A 15,044-nucleotide genomic window follows, 5' to 3' on the forward strand; every position below is an offset into this window, starting at 1 on the left:
TTATCAACATGTGGGTTGGGCCTCTCTATCTGTGAGGCGAGAGCAACATGCTCTCTTGTTTATTTATAAAGCGCTTATTTTAAAACTACCTCCATATATATCATCATTAATTTCCACTAGATATAAAATTTTAAAACCAGATCACAGATGTGGATTACATTAGAGACTCCTGCGGTCTCCACAGAGTTGGGTAGGACTGCCTTTAGTTCCTTTGCGCCTTATTTATGGAACAAACTGCAGATCCAACTTAAGTTAGACACTCTGGTGTCCCTTGCCCATTTTAAAAATGTTATGGAGGATCAATATGATGTTATCTGTGATTGTTTCTGTTGAATTGTATGTTTCAAATGTTCTTGTCTGTAAGCCTAAAACTGTATATGTCAACATGTTTACACAGGGTACAGCCGTAAAAGAGATCCAGGTCTCAGTCTGTTTTCCCTGTTAAAATAAAGATTTTAAACAAATATTTAGACTTAGTCACCCGTTAGATGAAATACAGAACGGTTCTGTATGTCACTGAAATAAAAAAAAACTTTTGTTTTCGAGATGATAGTTTCCAGATTCGACCATATTAATGACCCAAGGCTCATATTTCTGTGTGTTTATTATATTATAATTAAGTCTATGATTTGATAGAGCAGTCTGACTGAGCGGTGGTAGGCAGCAGCAGGCTCGTAAGCATTAATTCAACCAGCCCTTCGCTGTGCTTCAAGCATTGCGCTGTTTATGACTTCAACCTGGGTGGGTATAATTTGTGGAACGTTCCAACAGGAATCTATTCCAAAAACTTCGTAAATAACAAGGTTTCCAAAAAACAACGCATACAAAGTTGTATAGCGGCAGAATAAGATACCGGGTAGGGAGTGGTCTATTTCATTGCGTTTTTCCACTCATCACGTTTATTCCCGAAAAATGTCTGTCCTCACATGTCTGTTTGCCTATGGACAAACATTAAGAATAAGCTACGTGGTGAGTTGATGCCTATTCGGCAGCTAGTTAGCTAGGTTTGTATGCGTTGCTACTTTGTATGCGTTGTTGGTTGGCAACCTTTTACTTTACGTTTTTTGGAACAGATTCCTGTTGGAACATTCCACAAATTACACCTACCCCTTCAAGCCTATCAACTCCCAAGATTAGGCTGGTGTAACCGATGTGAAATGGCTAGCTAGTTAGCCGGGTGCACGCTAATAGCGTTTCAAACGTCACTCGCTCTGAGACTTGGAGTAGTTTTTTCCCTTCCTCTGCATGGGTAACGCTGCTTCGAGGGTGGCTGTTGTCGATGTGTTCCTGGTTTGAGCCCAGGTAGGAGCGAGGAGAGGGACGGAAGCTATACTGTTACACTGGCAATACTAAAGTGCCTATAAGAACATCCAATAGTCAAAGGTATATGAAATACAAATAGTATAGAGAGTAGTAGTCCTATAATTCCTATAATAATATAATAACTACAACCTAAAACTTCTTACCTGGGAATATTGAAAACTCATGTTAAAAGGAACCACTAGCTTTCATATGTTCCCATGTTCTGAGCAAGGCACTTAAACATTAGCTTTCTTACATGGCACATATTGCACTTTTACTTTCTTCTCCAACACTTTGTTTTGCATTATTTAAACCAAATTGAACATGTTTCATTCTTTATTTGAGGCTAAATTGATTTTATTGATGTATTATATTAAGTTAAAATAAGTGTTCATTCAGTATTGTTGTAATTGTCATTATAAAAAAACAGAAAATAATCGGCCGATTAATCGGTATCTGTGGGTTTTGGTCCTCCAATAATCGGTATCGGCGTTGAAAAATCATAATCGGGTGACCTCTAATGACCGATGCCATAAAACCCAGTAACTCGCCACAAAAATGTAACAGTAAGTTTAAATGTTCTTCTGGGTGTTTGTGAAAGCTTGCATCGATAATGTTAAATGGTTACATGTTAACCTGATAGAAATGTAATTTATGTGCTGGTTATTCTGTTGACACGAGACAAATTACTACAACAACGTAATTCTTCACAAGGTATGTATACATGAGGAGCAGAATTTAACACAAATCGGGAATGTACTGAACTGGATTAAAACATGTGACCCTTTAGTCAAGGCCCCAGCGAGAATTGAACTCGCGACCCCTGGTTTACAAGACCAGTGCTCTAACCACTGAGCTATGGAGCCTTACCTACTCACACCTTGAGACAACAGGTAATTTACATATCACAACAGATCTTGCCAATTCACAGACAGAAGGCCACACCTCATGCCACTCACTCCACCACACAGCTGTTAGTGCAGTCTGGCCCAACCAGCTAAACAGGCTGTTAGCATATGAAGCAAAGTCAACTACTCTAGGCTTGAGTGTCTGCTGGTTTTCAGTCTTTGCATTACATCATGATCTACATGAGATTTAGACTAGAGAAACATAACACATTCTTACATGCCAATTGGACCTGTGCAATAAAATACACACTCACCTCATCTCTGTGGCACTGCCAGGACTTGCCACTAGAGATCAGCAACAGACCATAAAATGCATTGCCATTGACAGAGAACATCTACGCCTACAAATGATCACTGCATTTTATTGTCTGTTGCTGCGCTCTAGTGGCGAGTCCTATCAGAGCCACAGAGAGTTTATCAGTCACATGAGCAGGGTTGCAGATGTAAATGCACGGTACAGTGAACATCTTAAGCTCTTACAGTGCAGGTCAAAGGGAAGTGAATGAAACAATAGCAACAATTAATAATTACATATTTACAACTGTAACATGATAAATGTCCATTGGGTGGGGGCAGGTTAAATGTCAGTTGAGATGGGTCCATCGGGGGAGCATCAATGTATAAACCTAATCTCCACTACAAAAAGCATCTAGACATTATCTCCCACTTCTTTTAGACTAGCATTTAGTTCTCAACAGCAAAGATTTGTATAAACCGGTCTGTCTCTCTGACGTTTCCAATATTGAATTGCAATCTTTATTTAACCTTTATTTAACCAGGTAGGCTAGTTGAGAACAAGTTCTCACCGTCTCACCATCTCCACCGTCCCATATAAAGTGAATGTGTCCGAACGAGACAGACCGCAAATTAAGCTGGTTATCATACAGTAGCAACATACAAAATATTTTTCAGTCAGCTGGCTAAATCAATACTTGATTGCAAAAACTAAAATGGATGAGTGGAACATTTCTTTTGATCTTCTGGCGGCATGACTATGAATGATTGGGAAAAAGAGATGGCAATAAAACCCAGGCATGAAGATTTTGGGGATACTGCATTGAATGACCTAGAGAGAAAAGCCACAATGAATAAAAACAGTTAAGAATACAAACTAGGCTGTGCATTGCTTCGAGGGCTGGCTAGCAGAGAAGAAAAAAAGTTGACTTAAACTGTCACTAAGGAAGAGTTTAACCTGTTGGGGCTAGGGGGCAGTATTTGCACGGCCGGATAAAAAACGTACCCGATTTAATCTGGTTACTACTCCTGCCCAGTAACTAGAATATGCATATAATTAGTAGATTTGGATAGAAAACACTAAAGTTTCTAAAACTGTTTGAATGGTGTCTGTGGGTATAACAGAACTCATATGGCAGGCCAAAACCTGAGAAGATTCCATGCAGGAAGTGGAAATCTGATTTGTGGAATCACCTTCAACACTTTGCTTATGAAACACACCGTGAGTTAGGATTCATCCACTAGATGTCAACAGTCTTTACAAAGTGGTTTGAGTCTTCTCCGGTAGAAACTGACCGAACGAGAGGCCTGGAAAGTTGGTCATAGGGGGAGGGCCATTACTACTATGACGCGGGTGCCCGTGGGTACCCTTTCGTTCCGAAACGTTTAGTAAGACAATGCAATCGTCCGCCTTGAATATTATTGAAGCTCTGATTGAAAAAGGCCCTAAAGATTTATGTTATACAACGTTTGACATGTTTGAACGAACGTAAATATATATTTTTTGCACATTCGTGACGACAAGTCCTGCGCGCTTCACTACATTATGAGTAGCCTTCGGAACACGCTAACAAGAAGGAGCTATTGGGACATAAATTATTAACTTTTTCGAACAAAACTACCTTTGTTGTGGACCTGGGATTCCTAGAAGTGCCTTCTGATAAAGATAATCAAAGGTAAGGGAATATTTACAATAGTATATTTGATTTTAGATGGTTCCAAGATGGCGCTAACCTGTATCGCCTAGCCTATTTTTCTGAGCATAGCACCTCGTTTATTGCAAAGTGTGATTTCCCAGTAAAGTTATTTTTAAATCTGGCAATGCGGTTGCATTCAAGAGATGTTAATCTATAATTCTTTGAAAGACAATATTACATTTTAACAATTTTTTCGAATAGTAATTTTGTAAATTGTAGCGCTGATTCACCAGAAGCATTTGAGGGAAAATATTTTCGGAACGTCAGGCGCCGATGAAAAATGCTGTTTTTATATACAAATATGAACTTTATCGAACAAAAAAATGCATGTATTGTGTAACATGATGTCCTAGTAGTGTCATCTGATGAAGATTGTCAAAGGTTAGTGCTGCATTTAGCTGTGTTTTGGGTATTTGTGATGCATGCTAGTTGCTTTGAAAATGGCAGTGTGATTATTTTGGGCTGGGTACTCTCCTAACATAATCTAATGTTTTGTTTTTGCTGTAAAGCCTTTTTGAAATCGGACAACGTGGTTCGAGTCAGGAGAGGTGTATCTATAAAATGGTGTAAAATAGTCATATGTTTGAGAAATTGAAGTTATAGCATTTATGAGGTATTTGTATTTCGGGCGACGCGATTCCACTGGCTGTTGACTAGGGTGGGGTTCCCAGACAGGTTAACATTGTTCTCCAACAGTTTTATGGAAATAGGAAACAGGAAGGGGGAGCAGTACAGCATAAGTAGCTACCTGGCACTACCAGTTTCTAAATGACCCACCCATCGGTCACAGCTGGTGCCTTATGAAGGACACTGAATTTACCACCACGATTCATGCATTTCTGGTCAACATCAACCAGCTAAGGCAAGGAAAATATATCAAACAGCCACCCTCCCATCACTGATAAGGACATGGCCCAGCTCCAAAACTTCCAGGCTCTGAATCCCAGTACACCAAGGACTCTGGTCCAGAAAGTGTGGTTTGACCTCCAGTTACATCTTGGTCGAATAGGAAAAGAGGGGAACAGACAACTAAAGCCCAACTCATTCCTTGTAAAAAACAGAGGAGAACAGTCTAAGGTATGTTGTTCATAGCCTGTTTGTGTTATTTCTAAGTTGCACTCGTAATTAGGCTACTGGAAAACAATATTATAACAACGCATTCTCTCAGATACGCCACTCTCGCATATAACGAGGCCACAAAGAATCGTCTGGACCCAAGGGAGAGGGGCAGGGAGTCCAAGAGGGGATTCGTGTTTGAGCAGCCAGGGAACCCACTATGCCCGGTGGCATGACTGGAGAAATATCTATCGAATTGCCTGGAGAATGCCCTTGCATTTTAGCTCCACCCAAGGAGAGGAGTGTCTCAGGGACTCGATCTGGTACACGTTAGAGCCGATGGGAGTCACAAATGTATTAACTCACGGCCTGCTTGCAATTATATGGTGTTATTTAGTCTGGGAATCAGTGATTTACTGTCTAAATTGGTCTGGGTTCAGTAGAGGGTACCAAACATCCACAGGAGTGCCTGCTTTCTCCACCACACACTGCATGCAGAAAACACAATGTTTTAGGTCTGGGGAAAAAAGAAAAAATCTACCCCCCCGGGGGAGAAAAGTTGGAAACGCTTCCGGTTATGCATGTCATCCTAATCTTCTCTGTATCATTCCAAGCACAAATAGTCCATTTTTACAGACTCTACCTATAGGACCAGACTAGACTAGCAGTCTCATTGACAGTTAATCTCTGGAACCACCCTGATACTCACAATTACTTAAAACACAGTCAACCACCGCTATACACACACAGCACTTTTGGAGGTGCTATCTAAAAGATTCTAACTGTTGCCTTCTACAGAGCCGGAGAGCAGGCTGGGGGTTATGTAGAGTAGCGGGCCGTGCTGGGCCTGTGATTGGTGTCGTTTGACAAAAACCAGGCTGTATACCCCCCTCCCTTCCCCCATAACACTATTTGCTAGGCTAGTAGAAAATAAACTTATCTTAAATCTTTATCTAGTGGCATCTTTTACATAGAGTTATGACAGATCAAGCTTAGTGTGTGTGCCTTGAACTCTTTCACATATGTAAACAGCAGAAACTCTTACCAACAAGGAGGGTTATGAACTAAAGACATTTGTGCTACACTCACAAGTCGCCATCTTGAATTTTTTTTAAACCAGTCTTCTTTCACGTCCGCTTGTGTACTCATTTTGTCCGCCAGATGGGGATCCATCCACAGCAAATAAGACTTGGGGGTGCGCAGAAGACTGATAAACGCTGTTCCACCGTGCCAGAAAGGCAAGTCTGTTGACAACAGATGGACATTTTATAAATTTCACACGTTTGACATCAACACATTTCTACAATTTTGGATATATGACAAAACATGGTCAAATACAACAATCATGTTTTCCCAGACGAATCTATATATTAGAAGACAAAGTTCAAAGTAGACAAAACTGACAAACTTCCAAAATGGAGGGGAGTGAAACAGTTTTCATATAAATGGGTTGCACTTTAAAATTACAGCAGCCCTGAATAAAGTGGTGGTAATTACATGTGGTAAGCAACAAGTTATAGCTAGCTACTCCCACCGAAGTGCAGCGAAACGTGTGTAGTTAGTCTGAAGGTGCCCCAGTATCTGCGCGTTAGACATCTCTAAAGAACAGATACTTCGGCTGTCTGATGGGAATGCATGGCCATAACGTAGTTAACTTTGACTTTTTCAACAGCAGTAGCTATAACATTAGGTATTTTATAATTCCAGAGCAACTCAATCTTACCTTACGCAAGCATAAAACTTAAGGTGTGATTCTGGTAGCTGCTAACTCATATTTCTCGATAGATTACAATATCCCAAATGCGCTACCATCAGAATAGTCCAACGCCAGTCAACGCTCGAGGCGCCCCATCACCGCAAATTGTCTACATACACCTGGAGATGGTTGAAAGAAATAGAGCCTGCTCTGTATGCACACATTATGCAAATATCCACGTACACACTAGGCCTCCACACAAAATAAAATGTGGCGGTTGTTACTCCAGTTTTTGAGTAGGTGTTCTAGAGGCATGTTTCTAATATCAGTGCGCCATACAAAATTCTATCTGCCATTTCCAGAGGCAACGTGCAAAAACAACGGTATTCAGACTGACGTCAACGTTGAAGGATCCAACTTGAAACATGGATGTCATCATGTGAACCAATTTTCAACATAGATGGAAAATATTGTAGAATGTGTTGACTTTGTAAATCTGAAAAACGCATGATCAGCTAATGTTTACTATCAGAGAAAGCAACAAACTGGGCGTATATACACTACATTACCAAAAGTGTGTGGACACCAGCTCGTGGAACATCTCATTACAAAATTATGGACATTAATATGGAGTTGGTCTTCCGTTTGCTGCTATAACAGCCTCCACTCTTCTGTGAAGGCTTTCCACTAGATGTTGGAACATTGCTGCGCTGACCTGCTTCCATTCAGCTACAAGAGCACTGATGTTGGGTGGTTAGGCCCTCAGTCTGAGTTCCAATTCATCCCAAAGATGTTTAAAGTGGTTGAGGTCAGGGCTCTGTGCAGGCCAGTCAAGTTCTTCCACACTGACCTCGACAAACCATTTCTGTATGGCCCACTTTGTATGGATCACTTTGTGCATGGGGGCAACGTCATGCTGAAACAGGAAAGGGCCTTCCCCAAACTGTTGCCACAAAGTTGGAACAGAATCGTCTAGAATGTCATTGGTCACTGCCAGATGGTGAAGTGTGATTCATCATTCCAGAGAACGCATTTCCACTGCTCCAGAGTCCAATGGCGGCGAGCTTTACAAATCAAATCACATTTTATTAGTCATATGTGCCAAATACAACAGGTTTAGACCTTACAGTGAAATGCTTACTTACGAGCCTCTAACCAAAAATGCAGTTTAAAAAAACACGGATAAGAATAAGAAATAAAAGTAACAAGTAATTAAAAAGCAGCTGTAAAATAACAATAGCGAGACTATATACAGGGGGGTACCGGTACAGAGTCAATGTGTTGGGGCACCGGTTAGTTGAGGTAATATGTACATGTAAGTAGAGTTATTAAAGTGATTATGCATAGACGATAACAACAGAGAGTAGCAGCGGTGTAAAAGGGGTAATGCAAATAGTCTGGGTAGCCATTTGATTAGATGTTCAGGAGTCTTATGGCTTGTGGGTAGAAGCTGTTTAGAAGCCTCTTGGACCTAGACTTGGCGCTCCGGTACCACTTGACTTGCGGTAGCAGAGAGAACAGTCTTTGACTAGGGTGGCTGGAGTCTTTGACAATTTTTAGGGCCTTCCTCTGACACCGCCTGGTATGGAGGTCCTGGGTGGCAGGAAGCTTGGCCCCAGTGATGTACCGGGCCGTTCGCACTACCCTCTGTAATGCCTTGCGGTCGGAGGCTGAGCAGTTGCCATACCAGGCAGTCATGCAACCAATCAGGATGCTCTCGATGGTGCAGCTGTAGGACCTTTTTGAGGATCTGAGGACCCATGCCAAATCTTTTCAGTCTCCTGAGGGGGAATAGGTTTGGTCGTGCCCTCTTCACAACTGTCTTGGTGTGCTTGGACCATGTTAGTTTGTTGGTGATGTGGACACCAAGGAACTTGAAGCTCTCAACCTGCTCCACTGCAGCCCCGTCGATGAGAATGGAGGTGTGCTTGGTCCTCTTTTTCCTGGAGTTCACATTTATCTCCTTTGTCTTGATGACATTGAGGGAAATATTGTTGTCCTGGCAACACACGGCCAGGTCTCTGACCTCTTCCCTATAGGCTGCCTCGCCATTGTCGGTGATCAGGCCTACCACTGTTGTGTCATCAGCTAACGTAATGATGGTGTTGGAGTCATGCCTGGCCTTTCAGTCATGAGTGAACAGGGAGTACAGGAGGGGACTGAGAACGCACCCCTGAGGGGCCCCTGTGTTGAGGATCAGCGTGGTGGACATGTTGTTACCTACCCTTACCACTTGGTCGTGGCCCGTCAGGAAGTCCAGGATCCAGTTGCAGAGGGAGGTGTTTAGTCCCAGGGTCCTTAGCTTAGTGATGAGCTTTTAGGGCACTATGGTGTTGAACGCTAAACTGTGGTCAATGAATAGCATTCTCACATAGGTGTTCCTTTTGTCCAGGTGTGAAAGGGCAGTTTGGAGTGCAATAGAGATTGCATCTTCTGTGGATCTGTTGGTGCGGTATGCAAATTGGAGTTGGTCTAGGGTTTCTGGGATAATGGTGTTGATGTGAGCCATGACCAGCTTTCATGGCTACAGATGTGAGTGCTATGGGTCAGCAGTCATTTAGGCAGGTTACCTTTGTGTTCTTGGGTACAGGCACTATGGTGGTCTGCTTGAAACATGTTGGTATTACAGACTCTGACAGGGAGAGGTTGAAAATGTTGAAAATGTCAGTGAAGACACTTGCCAGTTGGTCAGCGAATGTTTGCAGTACACATCCTGGTTATCCGTCTGGCCCTGCGGCCTTGTGAATGTTGACCTGTTTAAAGGTCTTACTCACATCGGCTGCAGAGAGCGTGATCACACAGTCTTCCAGAACAGCTGGTGTTGTCATGCATGTTTCAGTGTTACTTGCCTCGAAGAGAGCATAGAAGTAGTTTAGCTCGTCTGGTAGGCTTGTGTCACTGGGCAGCTCTTGACTGTGCTTCCCTTTGTAGTCTATAATGGTTTGCTAGCTCTGCCACATCTGACGAGCGTCAGAGCCGGTGTAGTACGTCCTGTATTGACGCTTTGCCTGTTTGATGGTTCGTCGGAGGGCATAGCGAGATTTCTTATAAGCTTCCGGGTTAGAGTCCCGCTCCTTGAAAGTGGCAGCTCAAGCCTTTAGCTCAGTGCGGATGTTGCCTGTAATCCATGGCTTCTGATTGGGGTATGTACCTACGGTCACTGTGGGGACGACGTCATCGATGCACTTATTGATGAAGCCAATGACTGATCTGGTGTACTCCACAATGCCATCGGAAGAATCCCGGAACATATTCCAGTCTGTGCTAGCAAAACAGTCCTGTAGCTTAGCATCTGCTTCATCTGACCACTTTTTTTATTGATCTAGTCACTGGTGCTTCCTGCTTTAATTTTTGCTTGTAAGCAGGAATCAGGAGTATAAAATGATGGTCAGATTTGCCAAATGGAGGGCGAGGGAGAGCTTCGTGTGCGTCTCTGTGTGTGGAGTAAAGGTGGTCCAGAGTTTTTTTCCCTCTGGTTGCACAAATTTGGTCAAATGTATTTAAGTTTCCCTGCATTAAGTCCCCGGCTACTAGGAGCGCCGCCTCTGGGTGAGCGTTTTCTTGTTTGCTTATGGCGGAATACAGCTCATTCAATGCTGTCTTATTGCCAGCCTCAGTCTGTGGTGATACAGTGGGGGAAAAAAGTATTTGATCCCCTGCTGATTTTGTATGTTTCCCCACAAATAAAGAAAGGATCAGTCTATATTTTAATGGTAGGTTTATTTGAACAGTGAGAGACAGAATAACAACAAAAATATCCAGAAAAACGCATGTCAAAAATGTTATAAATTGATTTGCATTTTAATGAGGGAAATAAATATTTGACCCCCTCTCAATCAGAAAGATTTCTGGCTCTCAGGTGTCTTTTATACAGGTAACGAGCTGAGATTAGGAGCACACTCTTAAAGGGAGTGCTCCTAACCGCAGCTTGTTACCTGTAAAAAAGACACCTGTCCACAGAAGAAATCAATCAATCAGATTCCAAACTCTCCACCATGGCCAAGACCAAAGAGCTCTCCAAGGATGTCAGGGACCTACACAAGGCTACACAAGGCTGGAATGGGCTACAAGACATGAAGGTCACAAGGCTGAAACACACAAGAACTGTCAATCTCCCTCGGCCTGGGGCTCCATGCAAGATCTCACCTCATGGGGTTGCAATGATCATGAGAACGGTGAGGAATCAGCCCAGAACAACACGGGAGGATCTTGTCAATGATCTCAAGGCAGCTGGGACCATAGTCACCAAGAAAACAATTGGTAACACACTACGCCGTGAAGGACTGAAATCCTGTAGTGCCCGCAAGGTCCCCCTGCTCAAGAATACATATACATGCCCGTCTGAAGTTTGCCAATGAACATATGAAGGATTCAGAGGACAACTGCTGAAAGTGTTGTGGTCAGATGAGACCAAAATGGAGCTCTTTGGCATCAACTCAACTCGCCGTGTTTGGAGGAGGAGGAATGCTGCCTATGACCCCAAGGACACCATCTCCACCGTCAAACAGGGAGGTGGAAACATTATGCTTTGGGGGTGTTTTTCTGCTAAGGGGACAGGACAACTTCACCGCATCAAAGGGACGATGGATGGGGCCATGTACCATCAAATCTTGGGTGAGAACATCCTTCCCTCAGCCAGGGCATTGAAAACGGTTCGTGGATGGGTATTCCAGCACGACAATGACCCAAAACACACGGCCAAGGCAACAAAGGAGTGGCTCAAGAAGAAGCACATTAAGGTCCTGGAGTGGCCTAGCCAGTCTCCAGACATTAATCCCATAGAAAATCTGTGGAGGGAGCTGAAGGTTCGAGTTGCCAAACATCAGCCTTGAAACCTTAATGACTTGGAGAAGATCTGCAAAGAGGAGTGGGACAAAATCCCTCCTGAGATGTGTGCAAACCTGGTGGCCAACTGCAAGAAATGTCTGACCTCTGTGATTGCCAACAAGGGTTTTGCCACCAAGTACTAAGTCATGTTTTGCAGAGGGGTCAAATACTTATTTCCCTCATTAAAATGCAAATCATTTTATAACATTTTTGATATGCGTTTTTCTGGATTTTTTTGTTGTTATTCTGTCTCTCACTGTTCAAATAAACCTACCATTAAAATTATAGACTGATCATTTCTTTGTCAGTGGGCAAACGTACAAAATCAGCAGGGAATCAAATACTTTTTCCCCCACAGTATGTAAACAGCTAGAGAAATACAGATGAAAACTCTCTAGGTAGATAGTGGGGTCTACTACTTATCATGAGATACTCTACCTCAGGCGAGCAATAGCTTGAGACTTCCTTCGATATCGTGCACCAGCTGTTATTTACAAAAATACATAGTCCGCCTCACCTTGTCTTACCAGACGCCGCTGTTCTATCCTGCGAGTACAGCGTATAACCAGCCAGCTGTATGCTGATAGTGTCGTCGTTCAGCCACGACTCCGTGAAGCATAAGATATTACAGTTTGGAATGTTCTGTTGGTAGTTTAATCTTCCGCATAGGTCATCGATTTTATTCTCCAAAGATTGCAAGTTTGCTATCAGAATGGAAGGAATTGGAGGTTTATTCGATCGCCTATGAATTCTCAGAAGGCAGCCCGCCCTCTGGCCCCTTTTTCTCTGCCTCCTCTTCACACAAATCACAGGGATCTGGGCCTGTTCCCGAGAAAGCAGCATATCTTTCGCATTGGGTTTCGTCAGACTCATTATGGAAAAAAAGGATTCTGCCAGTCCGTGGTGAGTAATCTCTGTCCTGATGTCCAGAAGTTATTTTCGGTAATAAGACACGGTAGTGACAACATTATGTTCAAAATAAGTAAAAAAATAAGTTACAAACAACGCAAATAAACAAACAAAAAAACACAATCGGTTTGGGACACATAAATCGTCAGCCTTCTTCTCCAGTGCCATTTTTTAATATCACCAGCAAACGGTTGGCATTGCACATGGTGATGTTAGGCTTGTGTGCGGCTGCTCGGCCATGGAAACCCATTTCATGAACCACACGACGAACAGTTATTGTGTTGATTTGCTTCCAGAGTCAGTTTGGAACTCGGTAGTGAGTATTGCAACCGAGGACAGATGTTTTTTATATGCTACACACTTAAAAAGAGAGGGAGAGAGAGAGAGACACAGCTGCATGTGAGCTCTCACATTTTTCAACATGTTTTTTGAGAAGGAGTAACTCTGCAAGATCATGGTCGAACCATCTGGGTCAGATAGTTTAGAAGCTTTCTTCTTTAAGGTTGCTGTCCCTATCATCGCCAAGCCTATCTCTGAACCTTTTAACCCGTCTCTCCTCTCTGGGGAGGTTCCCATTGCTTGGAAGGCAGCCACAGTTAGTCCTTTATTTAAAGGGGGAGATCAAGCTGATCCTAACTGTTAAATGCCTATTTCTATTTTGCCCTGTTTATCAAAAGTGTTGGAAAAATGTGTCAATAATCAACTGACTGGCTTTCTTGATGTCTATAGTATTTTCTCTGGTATGCAATCTGGTTTGCGCTCAGGTTATGGATGTGTCACTGCAACCTTAAAGGTCTTCAATGATGTCACCATTGCCCTTCATTCTAAGCAATGTTGTGCTGATATTTTTATTTATTGACTTGGTCAAAGGATTTGATACGGTAGACCATTCCATTCTTGTGGGCCGGCTAAGGAGTATTGGTGTCTCTGAGGGGTCTTTGGCCTGGTTTGCTAACTACCTCTCTCAAAGAGTGCAGTGTATGAAGTCAGAACATGTGCTGTCTCAGCCACTGCCTGTCACCAAGGGAGTACCCCAAGGCTCGATCCTAGGCCCCACACTCTTCTCAATTTACATCAACAAAATAGTTCAGGCAGTAGGAAGCTCTCTCACCCTTTGTATGCAGATGATACAGTCTTATACTCAGCTGGCCCCTCCCCAGATTTGTGTTAAACGCTCTAACACAAAGCTTTCTTAGTGTCCAACAAGCTTTCTCTGCCCTTAACCTTGTTCTGAACACCTCCAAAACAAAGGTCATATGGTTTGGTAAGAAGAATGCCCCTCTCCCCACAGGTGTGATTACTACCTCTGAGGGTTTAGAGCTTGAGGTAGTCACCTCATACAAGTAATTGGGAGTATGGCTAGACAGTACACTGTCCTTCTCTCAGCACATATCAAAGCTGCAGGCTAAAGTTACATCTATTGTAATTGCTTCTCTTTCACTCTAGCTGCCAAACTAACCCTGATTCAGATGACCAACCTACACATTATAGATTATGGAGACGTAATTTATAAATTGGCAGGTAAGGGTGCTCTCTAGCGTCTAGATGTCCTTTACTATTCGGCCATCAGATTTGCCACCAATGCTCCTTATAGGACATATCACTGCACTCTATACTCCTCTGTAAACTGGTCATCTCTGTATACCCGTCGCAAGACCCACTGGTTGATGCTTACTTATAAAACTCTCTTAGGCCTCACTCCCCCCTATCTGAGATATTTACTGCAGCCCTCATCCTCCACATACAACACCTGTTCTGCCAGTCACATTCTGTCAGAGGTCCCCAAAGCACACACATCCCTGGGTCACTCGTCTTTTCTGTTCGCTGCAGATAGTGACTGGAATGAGCTGCAACAAACACTCAAACTGTACAGTTTTATCTCCATCTCTTCATTCAAAGACTCAATCATGGAGACTCTTACTGACAGTTGTGGCTGCTTTGCGTGATGTATTGTTGTCTCTACCTTCTTGCCCTTTGTGCTGTTGTCTGTGCCCAATAATGTTTGTACCATGTTTTGTCCTGCTACCTACCTATATATATATAGGACCTACACCTTAGCCAAATACTGTACATTTAAACTCAGTATTTCACAATTCCTGACATTTAACCCTAGTAAATTTCCCTGTCTTAGGTCAGTTAGGATCATCACTTTAATTTATGAATGTGAAATGTCAGAATAATAGTAGCGAGAATTATTTATTTTAGCTTTTATTTCTTTCATCACATTCCCAGTGGATCAGAAGTTCACATACGCTCAATTAGTATTTGGTAGCATTGCTTTAAATTGTTTAACTTGGGTCAAACGTTTCGGGTAGCCTTCCACAAACTTCCCACAATAAGTTGGGTAAATTTTGGCCCATTCCTCCTGATAGAGCTTGTGTAACTGAGTCAGGTTTGTAGGCCTCCTTGCTCGCA

The 15,044-nt window shown here is 42.8% G+C and overlaps 1 protein-coding gene and 1 non-coding gene across 5 annotated transcripts in view; both read right to left on the bottom strand.

Moving 5' to 3' along the window:
* The window catches only part of LOC115176675 (protein O-linked-mannose beta-1,4-N-acetylglucosaminyltransferase 2), a 29,677-nt gene extending 22,504 nt beyond the window's left edge, over nucleotides 1–7,173 (bottom strand). Inside the window, exons 1-3 of one of the 4 annotated variants that reach the window (XR_003872262.1) lie at nucleotides 6,921–7,173; nucleotides 6,243–6,441; nucleotides 2,004–3,276 (exon numbers count right to left, since the gene is read on the bottom strand). The gene's annotated coding sequence lies outside the window, so the exon portion shown is untranslated. Of the gene's footprint in view, nucleotides 1–2,003; nucleotides 3,277–6,242; nucleotides 6,442–6,920 lie in introns of those variants that run through there. The other 3 variants (XR_003872261.1, XR_003872260.1, XM_029736836.1) reach the window with 3 other exon arrangements.
* On the bottom strand, nucleotides 2,096–2,168 carry trnat-ugu (transfer RNA threonine (anticodon UGU)). The gene has a single exon. It is a non-coding gene; the product is annotated as a tRNA-Thr (tRNA).
* Nucleotides 7,174–15,044: the final 7,871 nt, after the last annotated feature.

This window comes from Salmo trutta, chromosome 37, assembly GCF_901001165.1.
Source record: "Salmo trutta chromosome 37, fSalTru1.1, whole genome shotgun sequence".
NCBI lineage: Eukaryota > Metazoa > Chordata > Actinopteri > Salmoniformes > Salmonidae > Salmo > Salmo trutta.